The sequence below is a fragment of the Dromaius novaehollandiae genome, chromosome 7, assembly GCF_036370855.1.
Source record: "Dromaius novaehollandiae isolate bDroNov1 chromosome 7, bDroNov1.hap1, whole genome shotgun sequence".
Classification (NCBI taxonomy): Eukaryota; Metazoa; Chordata; class Aves; order Casuariiformes; family Dromaiidae; genus Dromaius; species Dromaius novaehollandiae.
The window spans coordinates 16,204,080-16,227,624 of record NC_088104.1 but is presented as its reverse complement, the minus strand read 5'-3'; the positions used below and the strand labels follow the sequence as shown (position 1 = coordinate 16,227,624).

General features: G+C 39.9%; 1 long non-coding RNA gene across 2 annotated transcripts; it reads right to left on the bottom strand.

Annotated features, from left to right (window-relative positions):
* Window positions 1–21,040: 21,040 nt before the first annotated feature.
* Window positions 21,041–23,216, bottom strand: LOC135328960 (uncharacterized). Of its 2 annotated transcripts, none has more exons than XR_010390091.1 (2): window positions 22,904–23,216; window positions 21,041–21,908 (listed from the first exon to the last, which is right to left on the bottom strand). It is a non-coding gene; the product is annotated as an uncharacterized LOC135328960 (long non-coding RNA). The 2 variants fall into 2 exon arrangements; XR_010390090.1 differs by having other exon boundaries at window positions 21,041–21,856.
* Between the last annotated feature and the right edge of the window lie 329 nt (window positions 23,217–23,545).

The window sequence follows — 23,545 nt, the reverse complement described above, 5'->3', positions numbered from 1 at the left end:
TGTACATCATATGTGTAGAGTTCCTTGACCCCGGTCCAAAAAAGCACTTAAATACCTGCCAAACATTTATGGTTGCTACTTTTTTGACAACCAATTCTCACATTTGATTCAGGTTATTAGATGATTTCCTCACAGCAGCATGACACTAATGCATCTATTGGCATGTTCTGAGGTGCCACCTAATTCAAAGGGCCAGTGCAACCTGTGTTAGAGAGGAGTGCTCTGTGAGATGAATTATATTTTGCCCTGTCTATACTCTCCCATTACACTTTAGCATGGTAAAAGAGAAGACAGCTCCAAACTTTCACTTTCTTCTCCTGAGCACAGTATACACCATGATTAAATTCCTGTTTCCACTATGATTTCAGTCTTCATGTGAGCAAATAATGTGCCTCCTTGTCATCCTATTTCAGGGGTAGCTAATCTGCTTAATAGCTGGTCTACCTAAGAGGATATACCCAGAGTGAGGTAAATCTAGGGAAGATACAGAGTGAGGACTCTGGGGAATCTTACAGTATAGATACAATATGGCTTTTCTTAGCAAGCATAAGGATTTGAAGGGGAGAATTTCTGTGTGTGGGGGGAATGATTCAATCATTCACCTCTGTAAAATGACTGCCATCTGCTATAAGTGTAAGAGCTCAAGGCCTCAAGATGACCCCTACTCCTTATTTGCATAAAGAAATGAGGTTGGTCTTAACACAGATGACTGTCACCTTGTTTGGTTTCAGTAAGAAAATTATGCATTTATAGAAGATAATTGCCACCCTGTGGTTCAGGGTTGCAGATACTGAAGGTTGGAGAGACACCAGAAGTTGAACTTGGTGCCTCAGCGTGATCAGACAGTGTGGGGAACAGGAGAGAGAATTGCAGGTGGATGTTCAGGGTGGAAAGAGACAAAAGGAAAGGAGTGTTGGAGATCAGGGCAAAATAACGTGGTATAAAGCACAGTAATAAAAGAGAAAGAAGCCAAGAAGCCAGTGCCTCTACTACTGGCATGTGCTGGCATTTAAGGCTGAATTTAGTTCCTTTACAAGCCCAGTGATGGCAGTTTTTAGATAGTTTTTTAGGTAGTTGCTCTTTAAAGCTTCAAATACCGATTAGTAAATAACATTCCCTTTTTGCCTCTGCTCAGGGATCTAATGTTTAAGCCACCACCAATCTGAAAGCTGGAAGTTTGAGGGAGAGATTCTGACTCATGATTTTTACATGTACATTGTTGGCAATAAAGTGTTGTCCTGCTTGACTTCCCAAAGACATCGTAGGGAATTTGTGTCAGAGGCAGGTTAAAGCCATGGTTTTGAATTTAGAGCTCAGGCGATGTTCCCAAGAAACCATTCAGCCCAGTTGTTGTCTTTTGAAATTTCGAACTAGTCTCAAAAATTACCTCAGACGTTCATGTTTCTCAGCTGTGAACCTTGAAACCTTCTGAGGTTTGCCCATAACTAGCATAATTTCTTTGCTGTTGTGCACAATTGTCAGGCAGCACATTGAGAAGTGTTTTAATACAGACATCACTTTAAAGTAAGCCACTACCATCTGTTCTGCCCTCTAATTACAAATAGGAAAAAAAAAGAGAAAAAGTGAGGGAGCATAATACACAATTGCATCCCAAAGACAGCTAGGAGAAAGAAGTGACATAAAGGTATGCATGCCTCCAAATGTGACCTGCATCACTCATGTTGTTTTCACGTTCCATATACAAATGGAAGATGAAACCGTTCCCTTGAGAGAGGAAGAATTCCCTGTGATAGTGATTTGTTTTCAGGACATCAGAAACCTAATCTGAAATGGCAGGTCTGTAACAATGCATGCCAGATCATTCTCTTTGGGCGTCAGTTATTTAGCAGACAGTCTGGAGAAAGCCATAGATGTCCTCAGTTGCATCTGTCTGAGACAGAATAAAAGATGTTATGAAAGATGATCTGGTAGACAGTGGGTTGAGGCTCAGAAGGTTTGAGTTCAGTTTCAGTTTCCACTTACTTGAAACCAAAACAAAAAAGACAATTGGATGCCTAATTCCCAGCATAAATCTCAATTTGATGCTCTGTGTGGCTTACATAGTACTTGATTGTACTTGTAAAATAGGAATAGCAACTCTGTATTGCAGAGGAGTGTTGTGAGGATGCAGCCAAATTAGCGTCAGAGAGACACTAGGGCTCTTGCCTGACAGGAAGCGTATATGATACGCACTTAGATATGAGGGCTTTGATTTGATTGCCTGCAGCCTTTTCTGCCATGCTTATTGCACCAGTATGTGCTACTCTCTCTGTACCACTTGCACCTTTGCAATAAATACAGAGTAAGCTGGCACTGAAAGATGCTCTGTTATCCCTCTATCACAGTAAAACCACATATCCTGGTTCCCAAAGGTGCTGCCCGCTGTACTTCATGCTGCTGCAGTGGAATCTGCCAAATCTCCCACAACTCTAATGCTAATTATAACCTAGCCATGGAATGACTGGCCAAGCAAGGAAACAGCAGCTGCTTGAAGAGACTTTTTCTGCACCTCCGATTATCTTGGAGGCATGCAAGCTTTGAGCCTCAGCCTCCCTCTCTCAAGGCAGCTATGTTGCTGCTTCTTGTTGGCTGTTGTACACTGCCTTAAGCTGGGGAAACACTGACCTCCTGCAACAAATTCCTGCAGGTCCTGCAACATGTTTATGCATTTAATCAAACTATTAGAGGATTTATCTGGAAGCATCTGAGTGCACTGCACAAACTGATCCAGGAAAAATTCTGATTTGATGCAGGAAAACAAACTCAAAAGCGTGTGGCAAAAAGGAAACCTGGATGATAGTTAGGTAATGAATCCTTCCAGTTAGGGAGAATCAGTTGGTATCTGATCAGTGCGGATGAGCCAGCCGTTGTCTATTCCAGGAGCCTGTCTTAAATATACAGTTGTATTTAAGTAGTATCAAATGTAATACTCAAAGTAGAAGGAGCAGTCATATCGCTTTTCCTTGCCCTCCCCCTCCACATTTCTCCAGTTAGAGTCTGAAGATTTGGGGATGTGTGTTTTGTTTCCTCTCTGTGAATGAGTTCATTATTTCTTTACCAAAAGATAATCAATGAGAAACGGAGCAGAATTTTCCCTCTTTTCATCCTCCCTTTCCTCTCAAATGCTAAAAGTCATTGAGCATTAAGTTGTTCCAAGACAATGCCAGTCACTAGCGTGCAACTGTAATCAAGGTATTTCCCACACCAAGGACTCTGAGAAAAATCTCTTCTATGCTTTTGAATAAAAGAAGGGATAGAACCCAGATCTGCTTTAGCTAGCAATAATTTTCTACTGTCACGTGATGCAAGGGGATTTTAGCCATGATGAATGATCTTGCATGATTGTTTCTGCTAATGTCTCAGGCTCAAAAGGGATTGCAAGCCTGAATTTAATCATGTCTCTAGAACTATTTGAATCCTTAGGCACTACAGGAATACAAACTACTATTAAGTTTGAATCCTAGATATAAACCTCTGAGGGTTGTGTATCTCTTTTCCAATGTATTTCTCTAAATTATATGTAACTGTTTCTATGCACATAAAAGAGCGCCTATAAAACCTTCTCAGCCAGGACACAAATATATTTCTTCTAGCCCTTCTTTTACATGCAAAACCCCCACCAAGCTCCCAGCCCAACCCTCTCTGAATACACTCATTATGAAGCACTGGAAAGCTACCAATACTCGTATGACTTGATATCAGTTTGTGATGACTAAGAGGCCATCCTAGGACAGGGTTGCCCAGGCGATTGTGTGAGCTGTGTCAGGTAAGGTCCTCCATGGTCCCACAGAACATGCCAAAAGATAGTTGCATGGCCATGAAACCCCCTCGTCTCCGAGAGGCTGCTGCTGCTTGGAGAAAAGCAGTGGATGTGGTTTAGTCTCACTGTGTTAGTATCAGTCTGAAGTAGCTATGCCAAGTTCTCTAGCTCTGTGTTGTGTGGAAGAGATCAAATTTTGGCGTGAATTAAGTGAAAGGAGAACGGTTCTGTAACAATTCTGAGATCACCCTGCAGCTGGATGTGCCCCAGTTCTGCACAGTAGCTCCCCTGAGACAATGTGCCATCTTCCAAAAGGGAGCTGGCCTAATTAGAGTATTTATGTAATTTTATAATGATGTTCTTGATTGACCTGTGTGAGAAATCTTCCTTTTCATAGCTGAGAAACCATCTCAGTTTTCCACTTCCCCCAAATGGAGGTCTCAAGCCAACCTACTTCAACCAAAAGATTAGTATTTAAACTGACATCGAAAACAAATGCAAACAATAAAGGATCTTTTTATTTCTATGTTGTTATATTTTCCAGCACTTAGCACGCCATACTGAAAAAATCACCTCCATTCTAGCTTCCATGTCACTGAAAACATAGAAATTAGTTTATGAGACGATTGCTTTCAAGAGTCTCTATTGCATAGTTAATGTCTAATAATTTCCTATATCTTATAAATATTCTTATATTTTATGTTGAATTGTCCTATATATATTCTTATAAAAGAGAGAGAGACTATTTATATCTTTCTATGTAAATTTCATGGTCAGTAATAGCACTGATACTTTAAAACTATTTCAACAGTCCAGGTAGTAGTATTAGCAGCTTCGTTAGTTATAAATGCTACATTAAATAGAATAGAAAAACACTTTTCAAAATGCTCAGGAATCACAGGTTTTGGATGAATTATTTGTACCTATAAATGATATAAAGGAATTTAGGTCCCACAGTTGACAGGACAGCATTGCTATTATTGCTGCTATTTGCCTATATATTTGCAGAATCATAACAATTATTTCCAATAAATTATTTCAAGATTGCTTTGTGTTCTTTTGAATTTGCTCAGAAAATATCTGGAATTTTAAGGTGGACTGTGACAATAAAAACATTTATATTCCTTTACTAAGGAATGAAACTCCAGCTCTTTTGTTTTGATGTATTTGTGTGTGTATTGGTTGCTTTACATTTCTTAACACTGGAGAAAAATTATTCCAAGGATAAAAGCTAAATAAATTTTATTTTTGTTGAATAAGCATAAATGCTAATATAATCAATATAGTTGCACATGGGTTGGATATTCAAAGATTATTAGATTGAAAATTATTGCAGGGAAAAAAAAGGTAACTCATTACTTAACAGAGCTAATCCATGTGTATATTCAGAGTCATAACATATTTTCATCAGGGAAGAAGAAATAACATTTCATTTATTATTTAATTTTCTATTAGCTCTGCAGTTCCAACTCATTGTATATAAACTAAATTGTTTTCTATTTCTATTTGTGTAACAGCAAAATAATTCCTCAAATATCAGCTTCAGTATGTCTTTTTATGACACTTTAAGGCTGCATGGAAACCACACAGACAGACTTGATGCACAGACAGTTTATTTACTGATATTAAAATATAAAGCTTTTTGTAAATATAAATTTCTGTGCCTTATGCAGTCACTTTTGATTCTGTTATGTATAGGGGTTTGAATCATTTTTTTGTCATGAACTGGTGCTTAGGGCTTGCCTTCCTCACTGCCCAGTACTCAGAAATGTAAAAAGAAGGTAGAGTGTAGACAGGGGAAAAAGGAAAATGGATAGAGAACAGAAGAAAGGAAAACTTTAGACTTGTGAAAGAGTGTATTCTGGAGATGGGCATATTTTCAAGAATGGCAGAATGAGTTCCTCCTCAAGTATTTCTGTGAATGCTTAATTAAAAATAATGGTATTTGAAAAAATATCATTAAAAATGAAAACAGAGTAAAATGGTGAGTGTTTCCTAAAAAAGTCCTGACTTCTGAATGAAAAATCCTTTTCCTTACAAACTCTGCTGCTTGGCAAACATAAGGCTGTGAATGTTTGTGTTTCAGCCTTTTCCTGGTATTTTTCTAATCCTTGGAATTTGATACAAATAATTGCTTTTTAAATGTGGAGAACCTCATGGATTTAGTGCAGTTCCCTTAACTGTAATGAGGAAATATGCAGATTGTTAAGGCAAGGAAGGAACCTTAACTGGTGGGTATTATCCAGTCTGACCTGCCACGTAGCACGGCCACAGTGTTTCATCAGGTTCCAGGAGGGAATTAAACACAGCAATCCCATTCCTTGGGTGAGTCTCTAGCAGGTGCATTATTGTCTTAAAAAGTGGCAATACCAATACTATTCCTTCTCCTTTGCTTGTGCAATTCAGGAAGAAAGGAGTAATTTGTTCTCAGATCCTTTTTAATTAAGGGCTCTGCACTCTCAAGAAAGATCCATGATTATTAATCACACGTGGAAGGAGGTGTGTAGGCTTTGAACAGTGGGCAAAGCTCATTGTTTAGACACCTTGTTATGGGGAAAATCTCCCGGATCCCTTTCCTGGACTCCTAACTCCCCTCCATGCATCTGTGAATGTCACAACAAATGAGGGCCTGGAGGACTTTCATGGACTGACCGCTCTGTTTAGACACTCAGCATTTCTTCATAAAGCCCAAGAGCCTTTTTCTCGGAGCTGACATCTCAACGTGATAATGAGAACCTCTTCTGTTTCATCTGAGAGAGTCCAGCAAGGAACTAAGACATCAAACAAATAGGAGAAGCTTTTATGTTTGCAAAGTTGACTGTTCTTCTAACACACATCCTCACCTTTTTTTTTTTTCCTAGAAAAGAAAGAGCCTTTGTCTTTACAAGAGGGTTAATTATATAAATGAAGCACTTTCCCTTCTCAGATGCAGGCTTAATGAAATTTTGGGACCTCTTAAAGCCTGATCCAGGGGGAAATAAAGCCAAACACAACATGGACCAGTTAGCTAAATGTGTTAAATAAAGGAAGAATACAGAGAGAAAAATTTCACCAGGCACAGCAGTTTGAATAGAGAGGTAAAAAAAAGAAAAAATAGCCAGCAAGAAGACTGAACATTCATATTGCCAGGGTGCTTCCAAAGCAGAGTGCAGCCTTTATTTGGAGTGGAAAGAATCTGTGAAGAGTTGACAGGCTGAATTGATTTAAGGTGCTCAGAATGAAACAATTATTTAGCAAAAGAAAAGCATAAAGATGGGCAAAGGTTTTCTAAAGTCTTGAACAAAAAATGACACAATCTCTTTCCTGAGGTGAGGTAAATGCTTTTTCTCAAACTAATTATCAGTTGTAGAGAAGCAGGATATGGAGTTCAGTATCAGGTATCCTATGTATGAACATTTCCAATACTTACTTCATTCTTGTTCAAAGGCTGCATAGTGGCAATTATTCTGATCAAGTGTTTATTTTGATCTTTTCTCCGTCATCAGGAAAGGATGAACAGGCAAGCTAGAGGAAGCCAGGGTCATAGGAAGGGCATTGTGGGGCAAAAAAATCCAGCAGATTCACCCAGAGTCTCGCTGGATCTTCTTTAAATACCCATAAAGAAATCCTCCTTCAAATTCATGAATGTTTTTCATAACTTCTGTAATGAAGTTTTACGTGTACATCAAAACCACATTGGTCTTCCTAAAAAAAGAGAGCTTGGGAGCATTGTGGTTGTGGAGAAGTGCAAGAAAACAAATCCTGAAGGTGCATAAACCAGGAGAGATGTTGAAAGAACATTAAATACATTTTATATCTTCTGAGCACTAACTGATGTTTTTTGAAGCCTTGCATTATATTTCATGAGAGCCTGATCCCATCAACGTGCATTAAACATGCTCTGATGGGATCAGAGCGTAGTATGCCTTTGCCTACGTGACTGAGATCCAGGGGGATTTAGGCCAACAAATTTCTGGATCCCTTCAGTACTTTGGGACTACTCTGTTCAGGTCTGTAAAAACTGCTGGCTTCTGTGACTGTGCCAAAGGAGAGGTTTCACCCAAGGGGGTAATTTCTGAGGTCACAAACTGCCGCAGCAACAGGATTAAATTCCTGTAGGATTAGGAGTTTTCCGGATTTTAACTTTCAGTTGGAGGACTTCATGCCCGGATTAATCCCTTTTTGGATCCATCCCAAGATCTCCAGTATGAAATCAAGCAAAATTCACCTTTCAGGAGTTTTTGGCTGCTGACTCCTGCTGTCCTTCAATGTCTGTCATTCTTTCCCTCCTTTCTGGGAGTGGCTTAGGTAAATCAGGCTTTTCTTCTACTTCTTCCTCTTTTATTTCTCTTTTCTTTTTTACTTTTTCTTTTTTGCAGAGGGCAATAGACTAGTGAATCCAGGTGAATTGTTTAGTGTGTTCGATTGCATAGTTGGCTTCCCAGCTAAAAATAAATTTGAAAAATGGCAAGTGATTAAACACAGAACACTTTTCAGTATTGCAATTTGTTTGGTTATTTTTTCTTTTTTTGGCTAAGTCTGGCTGGTAATACTACAATCACCAATTCTTTACCTTTACTGAGCAGTTTTAAAGCATTTCTTCATTCTAAAGTCTATCTTAAGCCTCTTGAGAGCCCTGGAACAAAAACAGGAGTCAACATATTCTCTCTTTCCACATCCAGTGCCTCTGTTTCCTCTGAGAGCAGGTCAGAATATGTGTCTCCAGCTGGCTTAATGCTGTGGAGGATTTTTCACCCTGTGTTGTGATTGGCAGTGTATTTCAGCCTGGTTTATGTGAACAAAGCCAGTGAGCAAGAAGCAATAGGGCAAGGATCCTCTGAGGCTTCAAAGCCAAGCTTTTCCCACTTAAATGTCAGTCTACTACTGTTTGTCAGCAGCACTGAAAGCCCTGACAGAAGGAAATTGAGTCTTTTCTGCCTGTTTAATATTTTCACGGCTGCAGGATGTGCTCGGTGCCACACTGGGGAACGATGTGTGCCCGGAATGAGCACGGCAATACTGCGTTGCAATCTCACCCCGCGCACAGATATTGCAGCGGGCTCGGGGCACCCGGGGCTCTGTCTGCAACGCTTTCAAAGACCCACCTCAGGAGCAGGGGGAGTTCCCCAATCTGTCGGCACTTTACCTAAACAAGGATCTCGCAGATGGCCCCTCCATTCCCTGCAGGCAGCCCATGGGCAACCTGTGCTGGCTCTTCTGGTGCTTTCAGACTGCGTAATGCACACAGGGGCCCGGATGTGTGGGTTCTCCTTATATCCATGTGGGACAGCCATTTGTGTTCTCTCAGCTGACACTGAGTTGGGCCTTGAAAGAAACATCACCAAGACTATCCTGCCACTGGGGAATGAGAAGGGGGTCTTCTCACATATTAGGGCAGTGGGGTCCAGTTTTTAAAATTGCAAGTCTTCATTCTTTGCTTGCATCACTAACTTTCAAGGAGACTTTCTGGAAAATCAAGGATGTTAATGTGAATAAGGTGTTTGGGAGTAAACAGACCCTAAGGATGACCTCTGCTTGTCTCTAATTGTGGTGAAATCAGCAGAAGTGTTTCTACTGTAAAAATATACATTACGGTCAGTAGGATTACTGTGATGAAAATTAATATTTCATCTGGTTGTTCATAAACCAAATGCTGTAGATGACTCACTATTGGGTGAAGTTCGTACTGCAGATATCACTCCCTGAGTAAATAATGTTATTAGTTGTTTGCAGGTAGTTTTCATTGTTAATCTCTTTTGGATATATTATTTGCATTTGTCATCAAGATAGATGTGCACCTTGCCAAACTGCAAACAATGATTGTACCCCCACTGGTTTAATCACGTCAGGAGCTTCAATTAGCTTAACTCTGACTTACATCTGTCTTAGTAAGAGGAGAACCATACTAACAAGCCATTTTTTCTGTGTGTGTCAAAACAGCAATATCGCAGTGAAGACCTGATCTCAATGACTGGAGCAGAACTATGAATAATACTATCTAATCAAGATATTAATTAAAACTTGTAATATCATCTTAATGGGAAGATGTTGTGAAGTTAAATTAGATTTTTTTCCCCTTTTAAATTAACACAGTGGATTAACAGGTGTTCTCCATATGTAATTATTTTCAGTGGAATGAAAAGCTGAGTTAAATATTAGACCTGTATATAGGTAGATTACTGTCTGGCTCTGTGAGAGCATGAAGACAGAGAGGAGTGGAAGGTATGGACCAGGATGCCCTGGCTAAGTTCCAGTTTGTTAATCACAACCTACTTAGTCAAAGCTGCCTGCTTGTTTCAATTAGTTGTTGTGTTCTCTCCATATTTCCATGGAGGGCTGGGTGGTTTGCAACATAAAATTGAAAAGCGGCTTCTGTCATCTGTGCCTGTGTTTGACTCTCAAATGAAACAAATCTGAATAATAGATCTATTTCAACTTTTTTTCTGTGCAGAAAAGGCTTGCCACTGATGGTTCTTTTATATATATATATGTGTATGTGTGTGTGTGTGTGTGTGTATGTATGTATGTATGTTTTCTTTAAAGGGTGCCCTAAAAATTGAGTATTCCTATGTGTAAAATGGTACTTTTTGCTTTTCTCATGGAACATCCCTGAAAGAAAACTGTCATACTGATTTTGTTAAAAAAATCTAGTTGCATATTTTCTAGCTTCCCAGTTGCACAACTGATGGCCTTATAGGGTAATTCAGCTCATAATCCAAAATGATTTTGAATGTTTTGAGAATGCTTTTCTCTATCTAGTGCTGAGCTTCCACAGCAAGAAGACTTCATAATCAGTCCCTTTTGATGGGCTGGTGATGACAGAGATTGAAACAGGGACATCTGGGCCTGAAAGTGAGGAGTAAAATAAAAGACAAAGCTGTGTTAGTCCAAACTGAAACAGACATTTTGTTGTCTCAGTATTTAACACGTAGGTCATGGAGTGGCTGTGATTACCCAGATGTAGAGGTCACTGGTGTGACTTGATTATGGGATTTATGTGCCATAATGCTGAAGAGATGGATCCACTCTTCAAGTAAAGAAAAGGTGGGGGCGGGGTGGGGGCTTCAGGATTAACTCTTTTCACCCACTTGCAAACAGACTATTCAATATATAAGTTAATGAAATCTGCTTCATTCAAACTCTGAAGCCTGCAAAAATCACTGAAAGACTCTCCATGAACTTCAGTGAGCTTTGGTTATGAGTGAAAAGAATGAATTTTGCAGGAATAAGAACCTTTGAGCAGCCTTTACAAGTGAATAGGAAATGATGGGAATAGTTTGCATTTACACAGAAACCTTCCCCCAAGATTTCATTTTACTTTGAAAATATACTTCTTGAACAATATTTAACTCCATTTAAATATGCATATATAGAGAAAGAGATTGTTTTAAGAGATTTTGTTCCCCCATTGAGCATAACTTCTTAAACATGCATTTTTTTCTCTTTCTGATTTCTCAGTATTTTTCATCACCTCTAGCCAGACATTAGATTTCCTGAGACATCCAGATCCCTATCTTGACAGGTTATTAATTATCACAGCTGGAGGTGGGGTGTTGTGGCTGTTTCTTGCTGTTTGTCATTTGACAGTAAAACTGGATGAAAGCTAGGGTTTTGGAAGAAAACAGGAATAAACTCCAACATTTGTATACAGCGCACATTGGCTGAACAGCTGCTGGGTTGTTTTTCAGACTATCTTCTACGTCTCTTATCCTTCTTTCATGAACTTCTCTTTTCTGAACTCAGATATTTTAAAATAGACAATAAACATGATAGCAGACAAGTACAGAATGTAGCAAAATATTACTGAAAATCTCTTTCCTTGTTCAGTGAGATTTCCCAGAAATCTGCAGAGCAAGACTGCAGTGGGTCAGTGATGAGAGAATACATTCAGAACAAACAGAAGACCCCTGCCAACAACAAGCCTAGTTACTCCAGGAATCATTGGGGAATTCAAAATTCCCCAAGTTAAGCTCTCACTTGAAATCTCTCATCTGGGTGTGATTCATTTAGTTTTGAATGATGAATTGGTCATCGATTTTATGAATGTTTGCCGTGGTGAGTATGACTGGTGGGGTAAGGGGGTCGTGGTGTTTGCAGAAGGATATAGTATAGGCTGGCAGAAAGCTTTCTGCTAGCATCTACGGCACATGCAGAGAAAGCAAAGTGCTCCCAGGTACATGCATGTGCCACTAGGAAATTCAGCCCAGGACTGTGCTGCCAAAGGACAGGCTGGCATCAGGGACAGGAGGTACAGAAGGTGACCAAGGAGCATCACTAGAAGGCAAGAGTGTACAGAATTGTCCTTTTATTAGCTTCCCAGAGGGAATTTCTGGGACTGGTCTTGAGCAGAGGCACGGAGATATATTTGGAGCATCTCGTGCAGCCAATGCCAGGACCAGATGTCTCCTGAGAAAGTAGCTCATACTTATGTGAAACCTATTTTTTCTCCTGGTAGTCCTCAGGTTGTGCTGCTTGCTGTGGGGGAGTGAAGAGCAGACAGCATCCAGGAGAGGGCAGTGCTGTACTCGCACATCAGCTAGATCAGGTTACTAATGCCAGGAACATGATGGAAGGGTTACAAGTGACAAGAAATTGTTCTTATCGTGCCATCAGTTCACTTAATTAATGGCAGTTTCTCATGCCAGATTTACATTAATTTTATTTTTGTATCTGGTCACTCTCTATCATGGGAGGCACTAGATATTGTCAAGGTAAATTGTGACAGCAGCACTGCTTTGCAGTCTCAGTTGCATTTCTTTTTCTAGTTGGAATGAGATCTTGGAGGAGGGAAGCTGGTCGTGGGTGATGCTAAGCTGGAAGTTAAGAATATTGCTGAAATTGAAAGACTTTATCACCTGAGGAACATTTTGCAGTGCTTCTTGAAGGTGCTCAAGCTTTGTTGCTTTTTCACTTCCTCTAGAAGTTTTGCTGTGCTCGGGTCCCTCGGCTAGAAATCCATCACCCATAACGCACTTGCAATCTGTTCCAGACTTTCCCATTCGTTTTGTCCCACAGGACCATAGCAGCTTTGGCTACACTCAAATGTAGTCTCTAAATCACCTGAGATCCGATCCGTTCACTGCTATGCAACTTGGTACCAAGGCCCTAAATCGGCAGTGGAGGAAGGTAGGGAGTGAGGTGATAACAAAGCAGGCCCCAAATTATGGTAGAGACAGGCCATATATTCTGAACTAACTGGAGATGGTGGACTATGGTGATCCATCCTGGCCATGACAAACACACATATCATTCTGGTCTCTACCTGGGAAGAAAGGAAGAATGTCAGACACACTTCAGCTCGCAGGGAATGATGTCTAAGGCTCAGTGAGAGCCACAAGGGGTGTCTGGCACTCTGTGCTGGTGAAGGGGTTGTTTTATGCCCAACTGACTGAAAGACTAGAACATCAACCTGTAAAAAGGCTTCTGGCAGTACTTGTCATTTGCTTCTTCTGCACTTGTTTCCAGAAATATCTATTTCCTGCTTAAGCTTCTCTTGCAAAGTGTTCAGTGCTGTAGTTTCTCCTCCCTTGAACTGGAGTCCTGCATGCTCAGCTCCTGCCTCCCACTTCACTGCACCTCAGGCCACATCTCAGAGGCTCCCAGGGCACACAAGAGCCTCTCTCCTGCTCCCAGACCAGTCACAGCTATGAGCATCACCACCATTGCCCTGCGTATGCACATCAACTGTTTGACTGTCACTTGCCATACTTTGTGAAGCTTGAAATTTAGAGCTCAAGTAAGGGCTGGAGGAGGCAAATTTCCCAGGTACAGCATTGCAATGGCTCTTCTTGTGTTACTCAGCCCCCAAATTCATTCCCCTCTTGCATGGTTATGTCATGTATTGCAGACAGATTTTCTTGAGAAACAGGTATAGGGAGGAAAAGGAGTAAGGAGTAGCAAAAGTAGTGAAGGCTAAGCTGAAAGCAAATAAGTATGTGATTCTTCACACAAGGGATAACTAAGTTCTGGAACTCCCTGCTGATGGATATTTTAGAAATTATTCCTTTATCTGACTTCAAACAGACTGGATGAATTCTTGAAAGAGAAACCCATACCTCCTTTACCACCGCAAATGCTATATTTTAGAAACACCATCCAGTTTGGGAGGAGAAATTTAGAGCAGTCTCCATTTATCAGCCTCTGAAAGTCTACTAATGCCTGGGCAAAAAAGAATGGAGAAAGTTGCCAGCTAGATGAATGTGCATTTTTACATTATCCAAACCTGTTAGTGCTAGTTAGTTGTGCTGCATATTTTCGTCAACATTCAGAGTGAGTTTATTTGCAAATTTGTCTTGAGGACAACTTAGAGAAGATGCTCAATGAATGATCTTTTTTCAATTCAACTTCCCTCTGCAGACATTTTAGAGTCAAAAGAAGCCTGAAGCTATGCTACTTAATGATCTCAGATTTTGCAAACTAAACAGGGTCAAGACTGGGACATATATGATTGGAGAAACCTTCCAGGCAAATCCAGCAGCCCTCAGGAGGTGACATGAGAATTTCAGGACTGAACCAATGTAACTAGATATGGTATTGCCAATCTGTTGCTTTTTATACGAAAGGTAGAACTCCATTAAGTAACACACTCGCCTACAAATGTGGGTATTCAATGATATATTTGTGATGGGGACTCACTCCACCTAATGGGAAAGCTTTCAGACTTCTCTTAGGTCAAAGTTCCCATCTAACCCAGCAAGGGGACCAGATTATTTAAATGTTAATATGGAGAGAGGTGAACATAAAGGAACTATTCGCAGCCAGTACATTCTATTTGCTTGAAACCGCTGCAGGGTTTGAAGTGAAATTATCCCCACACATATCCAGAGTGCAAATAGCGGGGACAGAAGAATGGCAGAGTATTTCTTATGCCAGTGACAGACCCTTTCAAAGGAAAGGACTTATCGGAGGCCTTATCATCATTCTGGTTCATGCTTCCTGAAGAGACAGAGAGTCATTTGGGGGTTGTTGAATTGTTGCTATTTTGAACACTTCAAAAGAAGGAAAGCTGAAATGTGAGCAGTCATAGTCTGATTACACTAGTTCCTCCTGAAATGTTAAGTATATATAATAATGCCTTTTCCTTATGGAGCCTAAACTGATAATAGTCTTGCTGTTAAAATGCTGCCATACTGTGCAAGGGAAGTAGCAGATGCTTTCTGCTAGGTGATGTAATTTTTGTCAGTTCAATTTCTGTAAAGGTGATGGGCTCTTCAAAGTGTTATATCCAGGAGGCACTGTCACTAGTTTGAATATTTTCTACTGATGAAAAAATGGCAATGCCTTTTGGGATCCAAGCACAGAAAAGTGCTTGTATGGTGGAGAATAAAATTTCCCCTCCATCTTGCCTTGCTGGTCTGGTTATCTTTGAGGGGAAACATGTCACTGCCAATCTCCAGTTTACATGACAGAAGGTCAGTCAGTGCTCTACCACTTTCTGTTCTCCCCCCATAATTACCTCTGACATGGAAGGCGACATTATTTATTACTCTCTGCCAGTGTGTATTCAACACTTGGCTCCTCCCATGAATTTATTTTCTCTTCTAGCTTCTCGGCATGTCCACTCCTTAAGTTCATCATCTATTTTCTTTCTACAAGGAAAAGCTTCATAAATGTGTGTGTGTAAAGTGGATGCAGACTGCAGTTTCACAATCATTCCTTGCTGCTATGCCCTCAGGTTCAGCTGCTGAAGTCTTGAAAGTACTCTGGACTTGGGCTGATATGGAAGACATAGGGCAAATTAACCTGGTTTGTACTGCAAGTTTTGGAGATTATTGAGCAGCGGCATATTTGAGTGGATTGCATTTACCACTTTATATTGCCTTGCATTAGTAAAATATGCCTGTGAAAATTCATTAAGAAAAGAATACCCTGGGTAAATGCTTGAAATTTTGTTCCTCTGTTCCTGTGGCAAAGTTGAAAAGCTGTCCTTCAGCAGAAAGTCAAAACTTTTTCATAAAAATTGGATTGGCTCCAACAAAGCAGCAAGATTTTCTGGGAAAACTTTAATAAAAATATTGTTAGTATATAAGAGGAACATCCGGTAGTATATTATATGAGAAGTAACGTGTTCACATGATTAAAATCTGGGAGCTGTATTCTCAGTGCACCATTTTAATTCTAATGAAGGCCTTCAAGATTGAGCCTTATAGTTCATATGCATGGGCAGAGTCAAGGTTACTCAAGCAACCTTTACTGCCATACTTCCACTTTTTCTTCCTCCGTGCACACTGCACAATGTATGATCCAATACATACCAAATTTTTGTGCTGTCCCAGTGAGCTTGCACACCAAGTCAAGACAGCTACATGTACAAACAGAATAATTGCACAGACTTAAAATTAAATTAGACATAAAAAACAAGCTGGATTGTCTTTTTGGAAAATATGGCCCTCACAGCTCTGATTTCTGTGCACTGAAGCAAACCAGTGCAGTTCTGACCTTACCTGTGCTCTGTGCCCACCTGCTTCCCACCCTCCGTTGGTGGAGGCAGCAGAAGTGAGCGTGTACACACATTTTGAACACTTCATTATGGCACATTAGCATAAGCTCAGCTTCAAGGGTGGCTTAAGCTAATACGCTGTCCCCTGAACTGGATGCTGGAGCCATAGGTATGTTTTGCCTTATACTGTCTGTATCTGAGGTGACAACCTGTGGCCAAAAGCAGAGCAGACAGTGGAGGGGTAACACCTTGCGCTCCAGAGCTAGAACTGAAATGTCCTTAGTCTCCCAGAGCTTCTGTCTTTCCCCTAAAAAGGAGTTAGGAAGGTAAATGTCTTAAGCCTTCCAGAGTGTGCCATATTGGGAATCATGACAAAACCAGATTAAATAGATGATATGGAAATCCAAGCCAGCCTGGTTCTCTCAACATTAAAAAATGGTAGGAAAATCTGGGTTTGTTATGCATTTCCTGGCTGTCCTTTCACAGCTATTGTACCAGATAGGCAAGTTCGTTAGCACATCAATAATTTATTCCACCATTCCTAGTGATGAAATCCCTTGCTGACATGTTGATGAAACTCTACTCAGCTGGAGAGTCTAATTAAGTGCACAGCAGTTTATAAAGCTGGCTAAATTCAGATACAATCCACTCCAAAGCAGAGAAGTCTGTGACCAGTACAGAAAGCTAGACTTTCTTTAAGTAAGATAGTCAAGAAATGAAAAAAAAAAAAAAAAAAAAAAAAGGATTAGAAAATGAAAATCAAAAAAAAAAGAGAAAAAGACTAGTTAAGTATGTATTTTTTATGTGTATATATGTAAATACATATATGTATATAACAAGAAAAAAACTGGAATTGTGTGATTGTCAGATTGAGCGATAGTAAATCCCTTGGCATTTGCTTGAACAATAAGGATTAAATAGCACAGTTGTTTTCCAGAAAGTCCAGTCTTCTTTGGCAAACTTCTAAACCATGAAAGAATAGCCTTGAATCCTAGCCAAACCCTTTCTCTATTGAGTTCATGGAGGCCCCTGTTTCTGAATCAGTGCATAACGTTATCATGTGTGCTTATGGTAATAGCTTCACAACCCCTTTTGGCTGAAAAATTTGTGAAATTGCCTATGTCTTGATTAACTGATGAATAATCAAATATCATCTAATTCCAGTTGCTTCATACAGACTCCTCATTAGGACTGAATTACAGAGCTGAAGGATATAGTTTTCTTTTCTCAGCTATTGCAGACCTAACGTTTTACTGTTGGCCACATCCATTTCCCTGCTGCCTTTGTCTGTACTGTTGGTTTTGATTATTTGGGGGGCAGATGCAATGGCTGCAGTTTTGCAATCAATTTCACACAGCTTAAATCCAAGCTGCTCTTGAAAAAGGTGGTGCTGCCTTTTCTCCCACCCCAGGCTGTTTGTTCCCTCAGCCCCTTTTTGCCAGAGCTAATGTCAGTGTGGATAAGACAGATCCGGGAGCCACTCTGGCTGAAAACTAACTTAAAAAAACCCAGTCTGCATGTTCATGAGTCCCCTGATCCATATGATGGCATAGCAAGGGCTGAACCAAAGGAAGAGGTGGGAATACACAGCCAGGTGCAGTGAAACAATCTTTATTAGCAGCAGTGCTGATTTAGATTAGGCTTCATAGCAATTTCAAGCCATCCTGTCACTTACTGGAAATATATGCAGTACCTAGCACAACTTTCTGCTAGTCTTCTATGCACTGTCATAACAACAACCAGGAAAGATGAAGTATTCTCTGCTGCAAAGAGCGTAGTTTCAAAAGGCCTTCTGCATCTACAATTCATATTAATACAGAAATGGTATCTATATTGAGATGCTCACTGTTAGAAGTAGCTTTCATGGGAACCTGTGCTCAGAAATGTTTCATGAACAGAATAAGTTGCTCAAGCTGGAGATGAGACTGGTCCTTCCCCGAAAATCTTGGTTGGGGATAATTAAATCTCACCTGTCAGTTTTGCAAATCCTCCAGAGATGAGCAAAATTTTTTACTATTAAATCTTACTAAATTAATTAGGTTATTTTGATGTACTAAATTTGGTTAGTTTCTGTAAATTCGCAGCAGCATTCTGGGGCCATAATTATTTCTTTGATAACATGTCTCTTTCAAGCAAATTTTTCTAGCCTAAATCTAGAGCTAAGAGAAAAGCAGTTTTTTGTTGAGAAGTGGAGTTTTGCGGGGTTTTTTAGCATAAACCATTTCTAATTCTTGCATTATAGTTTGTGTAAGCAAGCTGGAATGAATGACTGACAATGTAATCATCTGGTCATAGTTATTATAGAACAATAAAGATTTTGCTTTCTTTTTAGTTCTCCATCTGCAAAGTAGGGGTACAGTTTCTGTCTCAGAGGAGAGTTATGAAGATTTTCTGATTTATCTTTGGACTGTATTTTGTCTGTGCTAAGTACCATATAATTATTAAATGTCCCATTTATGGACAGTTGACATTGTGCCACATCCTTGGAGTACTGTTCATGTTTTTTCTAGATTCTGAAAATCTGAATGATACACTTACTTTGAGTGTAATGAGCCAAACATCAAAGCACAAATGTTTTATTTTGATAGCACAAAGACTGATACTCCAATCTTCAAGCAGTCTTCAAGTCTCCTGCCTCAATGTTTTACTTGTTTGCTTCTAATACACAATATGCATTTATCATTTTATCCAAAAAAAAAACCTGACAAAAAATGAACCATCTAAAAAAAGTCCTATTATACTTGTTTTTCATCTCAGAAAGGCTTAGATGTTTTTTCTTCTTTCTGTGGCCTAGATTGTGACTTCATGTTACTGCCTATCACCTTTAGAGCCTGGAGCTATTTATATGATTAAATTTCATGTGTGCTTTAAAAACATGTTTCCAGTGTTGAAGTGTCTAATAAAAGCTCATCACTTCTTAATTGGAAACTAGTTTTAGTATGTGCACCCGACCACGGAACATAGCAAAACTGAGTCATTGAAAGTTCTAGTACAAGAAAGGCTGTCTCATTTTTTATAATGATACAATGGCTTCAGGCCACAACACTTCACACTTTCTGGTTGTAACAACCACTCTTAATGAGCACTGTCACTTTGAGTGGGTTGCTTTGGTTTGATCTCACTTGCCTAGGTCTCTAAGCAAAATACGCACCAGCCCAAGACCAAGCAGCCCCATCTCTGGTAGGTGGAGCGCAAAACGAGGAAGACTCAGTGGTCTAGAAATTACTAATGCACTTCACATTAAGTTTTGTTTGATATAAACAGAAACAATTCTGAAAATGCCCTGTGTGACTCAGTCCCCTCCAATACCCTCTCCTACATGTTGTGTTCTGATTTTTGCTCTACAGTGTCAAATTCTCCCTTCAGCACATTGCTTCTTTGGCCTCATGTATCTTGCTGAATTTGCCCCTTTTTGTCTGTTCCCCCAGGCGATGAGGACACCCAGTGGGTGAGGAGGGCTGACTTCTTGCTATGGCAGCTGGATTTTGTGGTGAAGTTGGTGCTGACGTGGTACACTAGAGGTACGCCAGACTCAGACTCTGTAAGAGCTTAGGAGTCACTCTATGAAGCAGGTTCTGATGGTGCCAGCTGGGAAGCCTCTGAAGGGTGGCCTTGCACATATACCCTTTGCTTTCACTGTACACAGAGTGGATAGCATGCAAACAGCCTACATGGCCACATCTTGTTAAAAACCTGCCCTGGGAATTTTTGGATCAAAAATACAAATGCCTAAAGAGATCAGATGCTGCTGAACTAGATTGTTGGTTATTGATTTGTCGTAGTTTAGAACTTAGAAAGCTAGAAAGCATTCAAGTCCTCTTTTAGATGCCAAAGTTTTTCTTTAGACCAGGTCTATGTGTTTTGAAGAGATCTGCCTCCCTCGGCAGTTCAATTCCAGCTGTTACTGCATTATCGTGGCTTTCTGTAGCCACTCCTTGGACTTCCTATCTCCAAAACTAGAACACTTTGGCTTGTATTTCTGAAACTGTATTTGACTGTCAGAAATAGAGCCTGTAGGCATTGATCTGATAGGTCTCTAAAAGACATGCTTAAGGTATGAATCTTATGATGTAAGTCATTCCAGCCTGTCATTTTACATGTATTTACTACGATGCTTTGGAATATAGAGTCTAAGTTTCATGAATGGCAAAACTTCCCAACTCCACCATGTAGGAAAATCTTCACTTGGCTGAGATCCTCATTTTGCCTTTCCTCCTATCCCATATCCTGTATTCCCAAAACCAACACCCCAGACTTCTAACTCCCCCACTGTATACCTGTGACCTGTAAATCAGGATCATCACTGCATTTTTCACAACTTTCTCACTCTTCAGTGATACACCTTCACCTGTCCAAAATATATCTTTACCCCACCTCTATTTTTCTTATGCTCTCAGAAGATATAATTGCTTCTGGATGTATTCTAGGACTCAAGTCTTATGTCTGTTATCTCATCCAGCTTATCAGTTCTCTGCTGCCAACCTTGGAAATCTGCCCAGCTTTCTAGTCCTTAGGTCACAGGCTGAACAAAGTTCATTTGCATTGTGCAGCAGGAGAAATGCAAGAGATGGAAGCTTTTGCCTCCCTTGGGAGCAAGTTACCACAAACCAGCTGACATGCAGTATCTTGTTCCTGCTTGAGGCAGTGACTCCCATCTCCTGAACTTTTGACTTTATTTCCATACATATTGCTGCCTAGAATTAATGCCTCCCACACTCTAGAATACTAAAATATGCAGTCAGAAAATCAACACATTTGATACGTAAGCAAATCATGAACTGTTCATGAGCCACATCTTGACCATGACTATTACAGTCAGTAAAGAGAATATACAGAAAAATCACAAATATTATCTAAATATGAAAGTTTCAAGAAAGATTTTAATGTTTTATTTATCTCTTGAAGACACAAAGGGATGTCTTTCTCTCTCTTTAAATTCTGCCAAAAGTACAGCAGGGATGAATCTGTTCCATAAAAACAAAATTACACGAAAGAAAATTAAACTGATAAAAAGAGAGAAACATTACAATATAAATAGAAAACAATTGGCAAAAGAGAAAACAACTCCCTCTCCTTATTGCTATGCATCCAGAATCAGTGTCTTATTCATTTGTTTAACTTTTATGGCACTGGGAATCTCAAATGCTAATTTTCTTCAGAATGAAAGTACCCTTTCTAACGGGATGAGTATGATGCTCTGAGTGTGGGCAGGAGCAAGCAACCATGTCTGGGGAGATGCTAATGTTATATCCTAGTCTGCTGGAGGTCTGTGGGTGAGACATCGTTGCCTTACTGTTTCTCTTACTTTTTTTTTGGTCTGGCCTACTGACATAGACGGAACATCCGGTCAAAAAACATCTATTGAAACCAGCTGTGACAGAATTTTGATGCTGCTATGTTGTGGTTTTCTTTGGCAGTGAGGTGAAAAATCTTTTTCCCAGGAAACAAAATATTTTGCCTCAGAGATGAAATAGTGTCCATGTGGAAATGAGAGCTGAGTACCTTGTGGGAAGTGCAGTTGCGTGCTGTGCTGTTGTGCTTCTCCATGAGCCAGCAGACTTCATTTCCCAGGAGGCACCATGACCTGGTAGTGCCCCCAGGGTACCACTCTCATCCTGCTTTCTTCTGAATCTGATGATCTGATGAATCACAGGAGATGATGTCCACCCAGGGAGATACTGGCGGAAGAGGTAGTGCAGCAGCATTATTTATTTGCAATAATAGGAACTTCTGTCAAAAAAAGAATGTACTTCATGTTTCTAAGAAAAACATAGAGTTAAAATTTTACAAGTGACAGACAGAAAGACCTGTGAACTGTGATGAAAGGCCTTGCTTCAAGGTCTTGATATGCGTAAGTATACAGCTGAGTCCAATATGACTACAATTTCATCACCCATAATAGAAATAATTAGCTATAGTGATTTGTTTGCAGAATTTTTCTGTAGCTGCTGTGCTCTTTATTTAGTGCCACGGTATGCATGCAAACAACACACAGAGCTCTCCAGGCCTTTTGAAAAAGTAGGCCATTTAAGCAGGCAAACATCACAGGGTAACCTTAACTATTGGTAAGAAGATGGACCAGAAATTATGTTCATGGCCATACTTGCAAGACTCTCTGATGATAATAATAATAATAATAAAAGAAGATATCATGCCATTGACAAATAGAAACAATTTTATATCTAATAGGATTTAAGTAATAAAGGCTGAAGGGTTGCAACAGCTGCAAAGAGATTAGATACGTTATGTTTTCTCAGTGTAATAAAACTTGTCAAATAAAGCTAAATAAAATCTCCTTATCTGTGTCTCTGGCTTATTTTTCCTGCAGCCTCTTTCCTTTAGCTGATTGCAAGAATCACCATTTCTCTAGAATGGTTACACACACGACAGTTCAATTAGAGTCAAGTTAGTGAAAGTTATTGCTGGATTTGTTTTTGGTTGGGTCTTTTTCTTTTTCTTTTTTCTTTTTTCTTTTTTCTTTTTCTTTTTTCTTTTTCTTCTTTCTTTTTCTTTTCTGCAACTGACAGCTGCAGCATTTGGAAAGTATTAGGTAGTCCAAAAAAACCGCACAGCCAGTCTGTTACCAACCTCTGCTGGTACCTACTGGACAACTGGGCTGGCATGTGTATACCACCACAGTGCCATTAAATTTAGTGCTGATTTACATCAGTTCAGGATCTGACTCAAAAATAGAACCCAACAAAATAACAAGATCAACTATCCACCTTTCTCCAGTAGTGCTCGGCTCCGCCTGGGCCACTCCAGCATGTTCTCTCCTCTCTCCTTGCGCCTCTGGTGTTGCTCCTGAGCGCTGTCTGGAGTCCTCCTCCATTTCTCTGCTCCTTCTGCCTCCATTTCTCCCTAGCTAAAAAGGAGAGCATTGCCTTTCTCAGGCTGGTGTGCGAGTGTTTGCTGAGAGCTTTAGGATCCGCAGATGGCATTTGCTTTCACAAGTGTGAGTTGTTATTATTACTGTTAATAAGATGTGACAGGTTGACATTTTGCTAACCTTTCCATGAAATCCAAGGCCAAAATTTTTTCTGGGCTACAAACACACTGGATTTGCCACGTGTTCCATCCTTTCATCTAAGCCATTTTTTTTGAACTTGTGTGCGCGTGTCTGATTTAAATTATATGAGCGTTTAAAGCAGAGAGATTGTCTTAAATACTGAGTGGGAAGAGCAAATGATGGTGCATGTTAAAACAGCATTGCTGTTGCCTTCAGCACATATTTGAACAAAGCATATTACCTTTCAAGGTAAACTAGTCTAGCTGGTAAGAAAAGCCAAGGGATCAGTCCAAGCTGATGTTGTACATAAAGACACAAACAGCATCTATAAATCAATAGGCATTGATTTAGGTAAATA